The 14,527-nt window shown below is 49.9% G+C and overlaps 1 protein-coding gene across 1 annotated transcript in view; it reads left to right on the top strand.

Moving 5' to 3' along the window:
* Positions 1 to 13,046: 13,046 nt before the first annotated feature.
* The window catches only part of MACIR (macrophage immunometabolism regulator), a 39,054-nt gene continuing 37,573 nt past the window's right edge, over positions 13,047 to 14,527 (top strand). Inside the window, exon 1 of the mRNA XM_040343014.1 lies at positions 13,047 to 13,165. The gene's annotated coding sequence lies outside the window, so the exon portion shown is untranslated. The remainder of the gene's footprint in view (positions 13,166 to 14,527) is intronic.

Below are 14,527 nucleotides of genomic sequence, written 5' to 3' on the forward strand. Positions count from 1 at the left end.
AGGGAATGCAGTGATAGTGACCATTTTGGATAGCTCAGAAAAGTTCAGACTAGAATCTAAACATCCCTGAGCTCATCCTTACTCCCAAATGCCTGATTCTGTGATGTCAGCAGACAGCAGACTTCAGCCTGGTGTCTGCTGAAAACGGGTCACAGGAGTGCAGAAAGAACTGCACTCCTTGATCCACAGGAGAAGTACAGCCAAATAAGCTTTGGCTATATACCGTATATACTCGAGTATAAGCCGACTCAAGTATAAGCCAAGGTACCTAATTTTACAACAAAAAAACTGTGAAAACGTATTGACTCAAGTATAAGCCTAGGGTGAGAATTCAGCAGCTACTGTAAGTGGAAAAGAGGGTCAACAATGCCCATTTGCAGATTCACTGTGCCCATTTGCACACCTCACTGTGCCCATTGCAACCTCACTGTGCCAAACATCACTGTGCCCATTGCAACCTCACTGTGCCCAACATCACTGTGCCCATTGCAACCTCACTGTGCTCATTGCAATCTCCCTGTGCCCAACATCACTGTGCCCATTACAATCTCACTGTGCCAATTGCAACCTCACTGTGCCCAACATCACTGTGCCCATTTCAACATCACTGTGTCCATTGCAACCTCACTGTGCCCAAAATCTCTGTGCCCATTGCAACCTCCTGTGCGCCACTCACCTGGAGGATGCAGGAAGCGCCCGTAGGCCTGAGTGCAGAAGCCAGGAAAGGAGAGATGCAGCGCTGGTGGAGAGGCCGGGAGTACCAAGATGGCCACCGGAGCCCGGGACTAGGCCAAAGCCGCGGTCTGGATTTGGGGCTACCGCCATGCGGGAGGGCACCGCTCCATTCAGACCCCCGCCCGGTCGGAAGCCTGTGGAGCAGGATCTGCAAGCAGTGAGGGAGCCAGACACCAGGGAGGCCAGGATACAGTGTTGGTGGAGAGGCCGGAAGGAGCTAGATGGCCACCGGATCCGAAGACTAGGCCGAAGCCGCGGCCTATAGTAGTGGCTGCTGCTGTGTGGAGGAGAGTCGCATCGTTCAGGTACACTGATTCGAGTATAAGCCGAGGGGGGAATTTTCACCCTAAAAAAAGGGCTGAAAAACTTGGCTTATACTTGAGTATATATGGTACTTCTCCTTTTCCCCTCCCTAGCCCGTGTCATTAGTACATCGAGAGTGTATAGTAATAGCACTGATCATTGTACTAGTGTCACTGGTGATGCCAGTGGCAAATATTCAGTTTCCATCCAGTGTCAAATTGTCCTTCACACTATCACAGTCCCATTTTAAGTCGCTGATCACTGCCATTAGTAGTATAATATATATATATATATATATATATATATATATATATATATATATATATATATATATATATATTAGGGTTGTCCAGATACCGATACCAGTATCGGTATCGGGACCGATACCGAGTATTTGCGCTAGTACTCGTACTCGCGCAAATACTCCCGATACCAAAATAGAATACTTTTTTTTTTTTTTGTGACATCGAACACAAATTGGATGGCACTGATAGGTGGCACTGGCATTGATTGAATGGCACTCATAAATGGATGGCACTGATAGGTGGCACTGGCATTGATTGGGTGGCACTGATGAGATGCACTAATAAGCTGCCTCCCTGCACTGATGCACTAATGGGCACTGATCTGCACTGATAGGTGGCACTGGCTAGCTGCACTTTTGGGCACTGGCACCGATGAGCTGCACTGACAGTGATCACTCCTTCAATGATATGTAGTTTTCCAGTACCGTATGCTAAAAAACAGCCCCACACCATGATGTACCAGTTCTTCATAATTCTAAAGAAAATATCTTTGGTCTGTATTGTGGTTTGAAAACGGTCACATGACATTAAAAAAAAGTATCGGTATTCGGTATCGGCGACTACTTGAAAAAAAGTATCGGTACTTGTACTCGGTCCTAAAAAAGTGGTATCGGGACAACCCTAATATATATATATATATATATATATATATATATATATATATATATATATATAGTTGTGCTCCTAAGTTTACATACCCTGGCAGAATTTGTGATTTCTTGTCCATTTTTCAGAGAATATGAATGACAACACAAAAACTTTTTTCACTCATGGTAAGTGTTTGGCTGAAGCCATTTATTATCAATCAACTGTGTTTACTCTTTTTAGATCACAATAGCAACAGAAACTACCCAAATGACCCTGATCAAAAGTTTACATACCCTGGTGATTTTGGCCTGATAACATGCACAGAAGTTGACATAAAGGGGTTTGAATGGCTATTAAAGGTAACTAAAATTTCAGCCACAACTGCCAGGATAATTGTTCCAGATGCAAAGAAACACCCACAAATAACTTCAGGTGAAATACAGTCCACTTTAATACTGGGCATTTTTACCTTCTTCCTGCCCAGGCGAATTTTCAGCTTTCAGCGCTATAACATTTTGAATGACAATTGCACGGTCATGCAACACTGTTCCCAAATGACATTTTTATTATTTTTTTCCCCACAAATAGAGCTTTCTTTTGGTGGTAGTTGATCACCTTTGTGGTTTTAATTTTTCTTTCGTTCATGGATGGACACAGCTCCAAATATTCTTGACAGTAGGGTTATGTTCCGTCTATCAGGAGAGGACTAGACAGACATGTTAACCACTTGAGGTCCCGCCTATTGTAAAAAGACAGCCTCAAGGTGGCTCTCAATTGCCGGGAGGACGTCTTTAGACGTCCTCGGCTCCTCCGGCCACTGACGCATCACTGGGATGCCAATGCGCGTTCCTGGCGGACGCGATGTCTGCCAAGCACCCGCGATCAGCGGTTAAACAGACAAGGACGTGGATCTGTGTGTGTAAACACACAGATCCACGTCCTGTCAGGGAGAGAGTAGACCGATCTGTGTCCCTTGTACATAGGGACACAGATCGGTCACCTCCCCCAGTCAGTCACCTCCCCCACAGTTAGAAACACCATGCAGGGTACACAATTAACCCCTTCCTCGCCCTCTAGTGTTAACCCCTTCCCTGCCAGTCACATTTATACAGTAATCAGTGCATATTTATAGCACTAATCGCTGTATAAATGTGAATGGTCCCAAAAATGTGTCAAGTGTCCGATGTGTCCGCCAAAAGGTCGCAGTCCCAATAAAAATCGCAGATCGCCGCCATTACTAGTAAAAAAAATAACAATAATAAAAAAAAAATTCTGTCCCCCTATTTTGTAGGCTCTAACTTTTGCGCAAACCAGTCGCTTATTGCGATTTTTTTTTCCAAAAATATGTAGAATAATATGTATCGGCCTAAACTGAGGAAAATTTTTTTTTTTTTTATATATATTGGGATATTTATTATAGCAACAAGTAAAAAATATATATATTTTTCTTCAAAATTGTCGCTCTTTTTTTGTTTATAACACAACAGAGGTGATCAAATACCACCAAAAGAAAGCTCTATTTGTGGGGAAAAAAGGACGTCAATTTTGTTTGGGAGCCACGTCGCACGACCGCGCAATTGTCAGTTAAAGCGACGCAGTGCCGGAAGCTGAAATTTCGCCTGGGCAGGAGGGGGCGGGCCCTCTGGTCAAAACCCCTCACCCAGCAGCTCAGTTTTTTTCTGCCTAGCATAGGAGAAGGACCTGGCTCCCTAGGAGCCCATTGGTCCTAGGAGAACTTTTATTTTTATGTTTTGTGATCCTGAGATCTACTATCAACTGCCGGCTGGATAATATAGATCCTTGTAGTCTCCCCAGTCCGGCCATCGAGCGTGAGCAGACCTTTAGCTGCGTACGGGGTTGGCCATGACATACCCCATTACTCCAGGGGTGGCCGGTGAGCTACATGCTCCAGGGCTCACTTATGACCGGCTACTGAAGTCCGTGTCACAGTGGGCCGGGGGCCCACAGCCACCCCATACTGGTACGGCGGTGGGTCTAGGGTTGCCACCTCATCCCTTTAAAACAGAACACATATGAATTACACAAGTTCTGTGGCTGATTAAGGTGGTAATTGAACTCAAGTGGAGCCTTATCTAAATTAAATCAGCCACAGAACCTGTGTAATTCATATGTGTTCTGTTTTAAAAGGATGAGGTGGCAACCCTAGGTGGGTCTGTCAGGATCGCTTTCAGCGGTCCCCGCGGGACGGGTATGTAGGTTCCTCCTGCCCTGGCAGGTTGGAGCAGCTGGGCATTCCTGGGGCGGTAATTTAGGGGGTCTTTAACCCTCCCTTTCCTCTCCCCCTCTTTGCCTCCTACCCATACGTTGCTGGGCCTGCTGTTTTACGGGGTCCCTGGGGGGCTCCAGGTCCTGTAGTGGGGGCTGTGTGCTGTGTGGGGGTCTGCTGTCTGTGTGGGGTGGTCTGCCACTAAGGGGGCCTCCGCTCCGAGGCTCTGCGTTTGTGGCCTTCTTTTACCTCGGGATTCGTGCCGGCGCCATTTTCTTGAAGCCGCACTGTATTTATTTCAATGCAGCTGGCGACCATTTTCTTGAAGCCACGCTGTTTCTAAAGCAGTTGCACCCGGTAGCCATTTTCTTGTAGCTCACGCTCTTTTTTTTTCATGAAGTGAGCAGCGGCCATTTTGTTGTGGTTTTAACATTAGTTTTGGTCTCTAGCGCTAAAATTACTCATTCTGTAAGGCACGAACGGCAGATCACCTTAGAGACTCCTCAGGCACTGTGCTGAGTGTTATCAGCGGACCGCAGCTCTAAACAGTACCCAGGTTGAGGCGGTGAGTTTCCTCTGGGGTTAACCCCTCGGTCTATGGCAACAAGGAGGGTGGGTTGTTTATTTCAGATGACTTGACTCGGTCCCTGAGTGGCTGTCAGGTGAGCTGTATGGTGTCAGAGGCTGGCTCTTCTTCCCCAGATATTCCAGTGATAGCAACTGGTCCCCCAGCACCTGCAGTACAGGTGGACGCTTTGTCAGCTGTCCTGGAATCATTTGTTGCCAGGGGGGAAAAGGTGTGTGGGCATAAGGGGGGTAAAAAGCACCCCCTCCCCCACCATCATCTAGGGACAGCTCTGATTCAGACTCGGGCCTGGCCGTGGCGCAGGGCCCCTGTTCTGAGGTATCAGAGGACGCGGACCGGGACCTTTTCGGACAGTGAGGAGAACTCTGTGTCCGGGGCAGCGCAGGAGAAGGCGCTTGTTGGGGCACTTATCACTGCAGTGTGGGAAACCCTCAAATTGGAGGATGCGACTGGGGCAACTGCTGAGGTGCGGGTCGGTTTTGGGTCCCGCAAGTCGAACCGCACTGCAAAGGTTTTTCCTTATCTGTCTTATTTTGATAAATTTATAGACAAGGAATGGGAACGGCCGCAGATGACCTTTTGCGGTCCCAAAACGCATGGCTGTCCGTTAGCCTTTTGAAAAAGACCCCCCTGTCTAGGTTGAACAAGTTCACCACAATTCCGGTAGAAGGGACCCCTGCATTCAAGGACCCTACTGACAGGAGGTCCGAAGCGGTGGCTCGATCCATGTTGGGGTCTGCATTGCAACCAGTATTGGCCACGGCCCTAGTGTCACAGACTCTTACCGAGTGGGCAAAATTGTTGCACTGCGAGCTGGAGAAGCATCAGTCTTCCCCGGTCTGTGTGGAGTTGGCTGACCAACTGGTGCATGGCCTTGCGTATGTCTGCAATGCAGCTATGAATACAGCTCCCTTGCTCTCCAGAGCCTCAGTATCTGCTGTGGTACTACGTCGCCTAATTTGGCTAAAATGCTGGTCCGCGGACCAGATTTCCAAGAAGGCTCTGGCAGATATACCCTTCCAGGGTGAGAGGCTATTTGGAGCTTCACTGGACGACATTATTAAAAAGGTCACTGGGGGTAAGAGTACTTTACTCCCACAATCCAAGAAGGGTAAGGAACCCTCCTCTGCTCAGAAGAGGTATTTTCGGCAGTCTGGGCCCGCAGGTAAGCATTCCCAGGCTGACAAGGGGCCAGCTGAGGGACAAAAGCGTCCCTGAATTTGCAAGCAAAACAAGCCTGCGAACAAATCTGCGACAGCATGAAGGTTTTCCCCTGCCCGACTCTCGGGTGGGGGGTCGCCTTTGCAAGTTTGCAGCTCGATGGACCTCCCTGCTTTCCGACCAGTGGGTGTGCGAAGTGGTTTCATCAGGGTACAAGATCTTTATCTTCTTCCGACTTGTCGTTACGCCCTTTTGGGGGCAGTGCAGGACCTGCGCCGCTGCCGGAAAGGTTTCAGGGGTTTTACTCCAATCTGTTTGTAGTCCCGAAAAAAGGACGGGGTTCGTCCAATCCTGGATCACAAGGCCCTCAACGCCTTTGTGAGGGTACGAAAATTCGGGATGGAATCAATTCGCTCTGTGGTTGCTGCACTCCATCCGGGGGATTTTCTGGCGTCCTTGGACATCAAGGACACATACTTGCATGTCCCTATATATTCCAAGCACCAGAAATTTCTGCGATTTGCAGTAGGGGACAGCCACTACCAATTTGTGGCTCTCCCTTTCGGTCTAGCATCAACACCAAGGGTTTTCACCAAGGTGCTCGCTTCGATTCTGGTCTTGTTGAGACATCGAGGAATCGCTATCGTTGGCTACTTGGATAACCTCCCGCTCAGAGCCGCTTTGGGTTCAGACTTAGAGGAGGATGTGGCGATCGCCAGTCAGACTCTTCAGGAGTTCGGTTGGGTATTGAACCTATAAAAGTCGGTGTTGGTGCCGACTCAGCGCCAATAGTACCTGGGGTTAATTCTGGACTCCTCTAAGGCGAGAGTTTACCTCCCCTTGGAGAAGTTGCAAACTCTTCGGTCGGCGGTGAAGCTTCTGGCATCTCGCAGGTGGTCGACACTGTGCTTCTGCATACGAGTCCTGGGTCTCATGGTGGCCACCTTCGGGGCGGTACCGTATGCTCAATTCCACACTCGTGTCTTGCAGAAGGAAACCCTGTCCAAATGGGACAAGTCTCCGTTGTCCCTGGATTGTCAGATCCGGGTGAGTGAACTAGTCAGGGCTTCCCTGGTATAGTGGCTGAGATCTCCGGCCCTTCAGTCCGGGAAGTCATTCCTTCCTTTTCACTGGACGGTGATCACAACGGTTGCCAGCTTGACCGGCTGGGGGGGTGTTCAGTCAACACAGTGTCGATGTATCCAGGAGGAATCCCATCTACCGATCAATGTGTTGGAACTTCGGGCGATCAGACTGTGCCTCTCCACATGGTCTCTGAGGCTTCAGGGACATCCAGTCAGGATCCAGTCGGACAACGCAACAGCGGTGGCGTATGTCAAACATCAAGGAGGAACAAGAAGCTCAGCTGCAGCATTGGAGGTCGCTCACATCCTTCGGTGTCAGCCGTATACATTCCGGGCGTAGAAAACTGGCAAGCAGACTACCTAAGTCGCCAGATGTTGGACCAAGGAGAATGGTCTCTACACCCGGATGTGTTTCAACTACTTTTCCGGAGATGGGGCACACCCGATGTGGATCTCCTGGCTTCTCGACTCAATTGGAAGGTATTGAGGTTTGTGGCCAGGTCAAAAGATCCCTGAGCAAACACGATGGATGTGTTGGTGGCTGCGTGGGGTCAGTATCGGCTGATATATGCCTTCCCCCTGCTGAAGCTTCTTCCTCGTCTGCTTCGCAGGGTGGAGAACGAGGGGATCCCCGTGATTCTAATTGCTCCAGATTGGCCTCTGCGCCCTTGGTACGCCGACCTTGTACGCCTGGTGGCGGATGTCCCTTGGCGACTGTCAATGCTGGAGGACCTTCTATTGCAAGGGCTATTCTTCATCCTGCGTTACAGTCGCTGGCTTTAACGACATGGCTATTGAAAGTCAGGTACGGAGGGACCGGGGTCTGTCTGACTCGGTAATTTCCACCATACTGAGGGCACAGAAGTCTTCTAGGAAGATCTATCATCGCACGTGAAAGGCCTACATCTCCATGTGTGAGGAGATGGAGTGGCGCCCACTCGCTTATTCGGTTTCCAGAATCCTGCTGTTTTTACAGCGTGGGGTGGATCAAAGTCTTGCTCTAAGCATCATAAAGGGGCAGATTTCAGCTTTGACTGTTTTCTATCAACATCCTTTGGCGGCTCACTCACTGGTGTGTTTGTGCAAGGGGTTCGACTTGTGGCCCTAATTCGACCACTTCTACCCCCGTGGGATTTGAATCTGGTGCTCTTGGCACTTCAGAAACCTCTTTTTAAGAACATCAGAGAGATTGCCCTTTTAACACTCTCTCAGAAGGTGGCCATTACATCAGTCAGGAGGGTTTCTGAATTGGTGGCCTTGTCTTGCAAGTCCCCCTACTTGATCCTCCACAAGGATAAGGCAGTGTTACGCCCGCAGCCTTCTTTTCTTTCAAAAGTTGTTTCGGCCTTTCATCTTAGGCCCCATACACACGAGAGGATTTATCCGCAGATACGGTCCAGCGGACCGTTTCCACGGATAAATCCGCTCAAAGATTTCTGCAGATTTCGATGCGATGGAGTGTACACACCATCGCATTGAAATCCGCGCGGAAATCCTCTGCCGATGACGTGTCGCGCCGTCGCCGCGATTATGACGCGGCGACGGGCGCGACGCTGTCATATAAGGAATTCCACGCATGCGTCAAATCATTACGACGCGTGCGGGGAATCCCTGTGGACGAATGGATCCGGTAAGTCTGTACAGACGAGCGGATCCATCCGTTGGAATGGATTCCAGCAGATGGATTTGTTGTGCATCACAGCAAATATCCGATCTGCTGGAATCCATCCCAGAGGAGATTTCTCCGCGGAAACAGATCCGCTGGCGTGTACACACCATAGGATCTATCCGCAGAAACCCATTTGCTGGGATTTATCTGCGGATGGATTCTATCGTGTGTACGGGGCCTTAATGAGGACATAATGCTTCCATCCCTGTGCCCTCGGCCGTCGCATCCAAAAGAGGTTGCTCTACATTCCTTAGATGTTGTCCGAGCCCTGCGAGTATATCTCTCTACTACGGCTCCGTTCCGGAGGCCAGACTCACTGTTTGTATCAGTAACTGGTCCAAAGAAGGGTCTGGCGGTCTGGTCGGCCACCATTTCTCGGTGGATCAGACAGATCGTGATTCAGGCCTATGCCCTACAGGGGCGGCGCCTCCCTTCCCTGTCACGGCGCATTCAACCAGGGCGATAGGTGCTTCCTGGGCCTTCTGACATCAAGCGTCTGTCTCACAAGTGTGCAAGGTGGTGACCTGGTCGTCCGTTCACACCTTCAATACATTTTACAAGGTTGATGTACATGCATCTGCAGATGCTTGCTTCAGTCGCAACGTTTTGCAGGCTGCTGTTTAAGGTTGCAACTCCTCCGTTGAGGAGCACTGTTTGTTTTTGGGTGGAAGTTGGTTTGTTTGCTGTGCCCACACCTCGTTTTTTGACACTGCTTGGGGACGTCCCTACTGTCAAGAATATTTGGAGCTGTGTCTGTCCATGAACGAAAGAGAAAATAGGATTTTTGTACTCACCGTAAAATCCTTTTCTCTGAAGTTTATGGACGGGCACAGCACCCATCCCTCCCTTTTAAGTTTGTACTGCTTTTAGATGAACTGAGCTGCTGACTGCAGGGTGAGGGGTTATGACCAGAGGGCCTGTCCCCTGGGCGGTGCTATTCGGCCTTGCTGTATTACATGTTTTTTAACCATTTAACATGTCTGCCTAGTCCTCTCCTGATAGACGGACCATAACCCTACTGTCAAGAATATTTGGAGCTGTGTCCGTCCACGAACTTCAGAGAAAAGGATTTTACGGTGAGTACAAAAATCCTATTTTTTTGCGCTGTAAACAAAAAAAAAGGTAAAAAAAAATATCCAAATTAAAAAAAAAAACGATTTTTTCCTCAGTTTAGTCCGATATGTATTCTCCTACATAGTTTTGGTAAACAGTACACTTACAATACAAATTAATACAGGCAGGGAAGGAGTTAACACTAGAGGTAGATCAAGGGGTTAAATGTGTTCCATAGGGAGTGATTCTAACTGGGGGGGGGGGACTGACCAGGGGAGGAGACCGATCTGTGTTCCTATATACAAGGACAAACGATCTGTCTCCTCTCCCCTGACAGGATGTGGATCTGCGTTTTTACACACACAGATCCACATTCCTGCTCTATCACGAGTGATCGTGGGTGCCCGGCAGCCATCACACAGCGCCTCCTCGGGAAGCCCCAGTATGGGAGATCCCATCTGCGGACATCATATGACAATGGGCGGGATGGGAAGTGGGTAAATACCACCAAAAGAAAGGTCTATTTGCACGTTACCTCTATAGCTTCGCTGTCAGGGTGGGAAAGTCCATAATAAATGCAATGTCCAGACAGATACAAAACCTTTAACAGTTGGGTTTTATTTTTACTGCAGGGTAACTTGAAGTAGAGAAAGTAGAAGGGAGGAGAAGAGCAGGGGAAGGTTCAGGCACACGGTACAGAATCAATCAGTCTCCACTCTCAGCTATTGAGTGGGTATTGCTCACCCGGATAGTCCCCTCTCACTTGGGCTAGCAGCCGAGATAATGCACGAACTAGACGGTCTCTGCCACAGACCTTTTGGAATGAAATTGGTCTCTGCCACAGACCTTTGAATGAGCTTGGATGTGTCCAGGAATCCTCTGCCACAGGATTTCAAAGTCCTGAACCTCCAGCCGTGCAGTAGAAGAGCCTTTAAGCCGAACCTGGCAGACTGCAGGGCTTTCCAATGTAGTGGATTACTCCTTAATTAGGTCACCAGGCCTCACCCGACACACTAGCACTTTGCCGGTCTCCTCCAGGGCAGGTTCTCCCCACGGTTTCCTTCATCAAGACAGCTTCCTCCCTTATGGACAGACAGCTTGGGATCCCCCTCTAGAATTGCAGGCCCCAGCCAGCATAGCTGGGCCTACTCAATAGCGAAACAACTCCGGGCCAACGTGGCCCCGAAGTCGGGCTCACACACACACACACCTTGCGCCAGAAGGGCCACGAGGCGAAGGGCCCCGATAAATGGCGTCTGCCCCTTATGTACCCCTCCCCAGCATGCACAGCGAGGTCACCACTCCCACTGCACCGCTGCCGAGAAGGGACACCCAACACACCATGGTACACCTGCGTTCCAACATAAGGCCAAGATGGCAACACCACCTGCAGGCAACAAGGGAAACTACCAAGTAGTACCACAGCCAGAACAGAGGCAAATTTGTGTTAATCAAACAGATCTGGGCCCAAGTATTGGCCCAGACTTCCCTTAAATTTGAAATAGCGCCCCCTAGATTTGGGGTTGGGCGCAACATATAAACTCTGTTTGGGTACAACGTTGCATGGCAGTGCAGTTCTTCATCAGTGGCGCTCAAAATTTTTGGGGGGCGCAAACAAACGAAAAAAAACAAAAACAATTGCAGCCTCACTGTGCCCATCAAACGCAGCTACAGTGCCCATCAATTGCAGCCACTGTGCCATCAATTGTCGCCACTGTGCCATCAATTGTCACCACTGTGCCCATCAACTGTCACAACTGTGCCATGCCAAACACAGCCACTGTGCCATGCCATCAAACACAACCACTGTGCCATCAATTGTCGCCACTGTGCCCATTATTTGTCACCACTGTGCCATGCCAAACGCAACCACTGTGCCATCAATTGTTACCACTGTGCCATGCCAAACGCAGCCACTGCACCATGCCATCAATTTTCACCACTGTGTCATCAATTGTCACCACTGTGCCCATCAATTGCAGCCACTGTGCCCATCAAACGCAGCCACTGTTCCCATTAAATGCAGCCACTGTGCCATCAAATGCAGCCACTGTGCCATCACTGTGCCATCAATTGTCGCCACTGTGCCATCAAATGTCACCACTGTGCCATGCCATCAATTGTCGCCACTGTGCCCATCAATTGTAGTCACTGTGCCCTGTAAAATGCTGCCACTGTGCCCATCAATTATCGCCACTGTGCCCTGTAAAATGCTGCCACTGTGCCCATCAATTTTTGCCACTGTGCCCTGCAAAATGCTGCCACTGTGCCCTGTAAAATGAGCCCCCACCCGGCACTTATCTTTCTTGGGTCAGCCATCCTGCTTCCATCGTCCTTTGATGTCTTCTCCCGTCCTCGATGACGCTTCAGCCAATCAGGTTACCGGTAACCAGAACCGGTGAACCTGATTGGCTGAGAGGCCTGTCAGCGTTAACCAGGGAACGCACCCCCCGTGCGTCCCCTGGATAACTATTTGGAAGCCGATTACAGCCCTCTCAGAGCCGCTGGCTCTGATAGGCACTTCCAAAGCCAACCAGTTGCCGTTATTCAGATGGCCGGCGCTCACCAGGGGGCCGGCCATCTGAATAGTGGGCGGCAGCAACAATACATAGATTCAAGCGATGCATAAATCTGTGTATTGTATTTCAGTGGCGGTGCAGAAGAGAGAGGGGCGGCTCTCCTGCGCCCTCTATGGACGCACCGCCACTGCTCTTCATGCTGACGGTAGGCATATATGCACCCTCTTGGTGGGTGGGCCTTGATGTTGAGCGGCTGCATATATGCCTGCCAAAATATAAACAACGCTGTGCTGAGAGTGTGCACCCGGCATGGTTACCGGCTACTTGCGATCAGGAGCTTTCCAATTATGTGACTGAAATGCTTGCCTCCCGCCAATCCGAAACCTCATAAAGGTCCGGGAGGCGCTAAATAGAAAAAAATGGCTTGATTGTGAAGGGGTAAAATAAAACCTTCCGCAGCTGCATTGTTAAAGAGGGACTCCACCCTGGGGAAATAATCTCACCCCACCACTTCCATGGGACCCCCATTATCTCATGACAGAAGACCACCTATACTGGGCACGGATAGGAACACATACTACACTTGGTCTAACCCTAGAAATAAGGATGAGGAAATCATGATAGAATGGACAGCTGGTAGCTTGTGTCAGGAATGGTTTTGGCGGGATAAGTGTCTCTTCACTGAGGCACGGCCAGAGAATAACCCTTCCAGTCACAGGAAACACGATATCTATGAAATGTTGTCACCACCCGGCAGTGATAGCGGTGCCCTTCTGTGGCCGTTGATTTGAATGCGGGGAGTGCCTGTGGGCGGCTTCCTCTCGCCGTACTCCTCCTCTTCCCTGTGTGTCAGTGACTGGGAGCTCCTCCGTCCAAGCTGCCGCTCCTCTCACCGGCTCCCGGGCAGCAGGAAGTGGAGGTGCTGGGTGACAAGGTACGGGGACCGGAGGGGGGAGGGGTCTGTCATCGGGGACATCACACCGCCCGTCTTGCATGACACCACCCGGGGACCAGGCAGGGGAGCGGCTGGATTCTCCATTGATCCCATTGTGTGCTGAATGGGGGGCATTACTGCACACACACGTGTCCTATCTAATATAGGGGGTCCTATGGAGGGGGTGGGGGAGCAGGATGGAGAGGAGGGCAACCCTGTCATCACATGTATGCATTGTGCACTGAACACTGGGCCACCATCACCTTCATCATCATCATTGTGTGGTGTACCTCTGGGATGAGCAGGACCCAGGATGACAAATGCCATCATCGTCATCATCAGCATCATCACTGGGATGAGCAGGACCCAGCATGACAATACCTATTCTGATCATCATCGTCATCATTGTGTAGGGCTCTACCTATCCTTCTCCTCATCATCATCATATGGTGTGTTACCTCTGGGATGAGCAGGGCACACAATGACAATACCCATCATCATCACCATTGTGTAGTGTGCCACCTCTGGGATGAGCAGGACAGAGGATCACAATACCTATCATCATCCTCCTCCTCATCATCTTTGTGTGCTATCTCTGGGATGATCAGGGTACAGGGTGACAATACTTATCAGCATCATCATCGTATAATGTGCCACATCTAGGATGAGCAGGACCCAGAATGACAATACCTATCCTCCTCCTCATCATCATCATCATCATCATCATCATCATCATCATCATCATCATCATCATCATGTGCTACCTCTGGGATGAGAAGGGTACATGGTGACAATACCTATCCTCATCATCATCACCATTGTGTAGTGTGCCACCTCATTGATGAGCAGGACCCAGGATGATAATCCCTATCTTTCTCCCCATTGTATGGTGTGTTACCTCTGGGATGAGCAGGGCACAGAATGACAATCCCTATCCTCCTCATTGTATGGTGTGTTACCTCTGGGGCGAGCAGGGCACAGGATGACAATCCCTATCCTCCTCATTGTATGGTGCGTTACCTCTGGGGCGAGCAGGGCACAGGATGACAATCCCTATCCTCCTCATTGTATGGTGTGTTACCTCTGGGATGAGCAGGGCACAGAATGACAATCCCTATCCTCCTCATTGTATGGTGTGTTACCTCTGGGGCGAGCAGGGCACAGGATGACAATCCCTATCCTCCTCATTGTATGGTGTGTTACCTCTGGGGCGAGCAGGGCACAGGATGACAATCCCTATCCTCCTCATTGTATGGTGTGTTAGCTCTGGGATGAGCAGGGCACAGGATGACAATCCCTATCCTCCTCATTGTATGGTGTGTTAGCTCTGGGATGAGCAGGGCACAGGATGACAATCCCTAT

The sequence above is a fragment of the Rana temporaria genome, chromosome 1 (genome assembly GCF_905171775.1).
Source record: "Rana temporaria chromosome 1, aRanTem1.1, whole genome shotgun sequence".
NCBI classification, from domain to species: domain Eukaryota; kingdom Metazoa; phylum Chordata; class Amphibia; order Anura; family Ranidae; genus Rana; species Rana temporaria.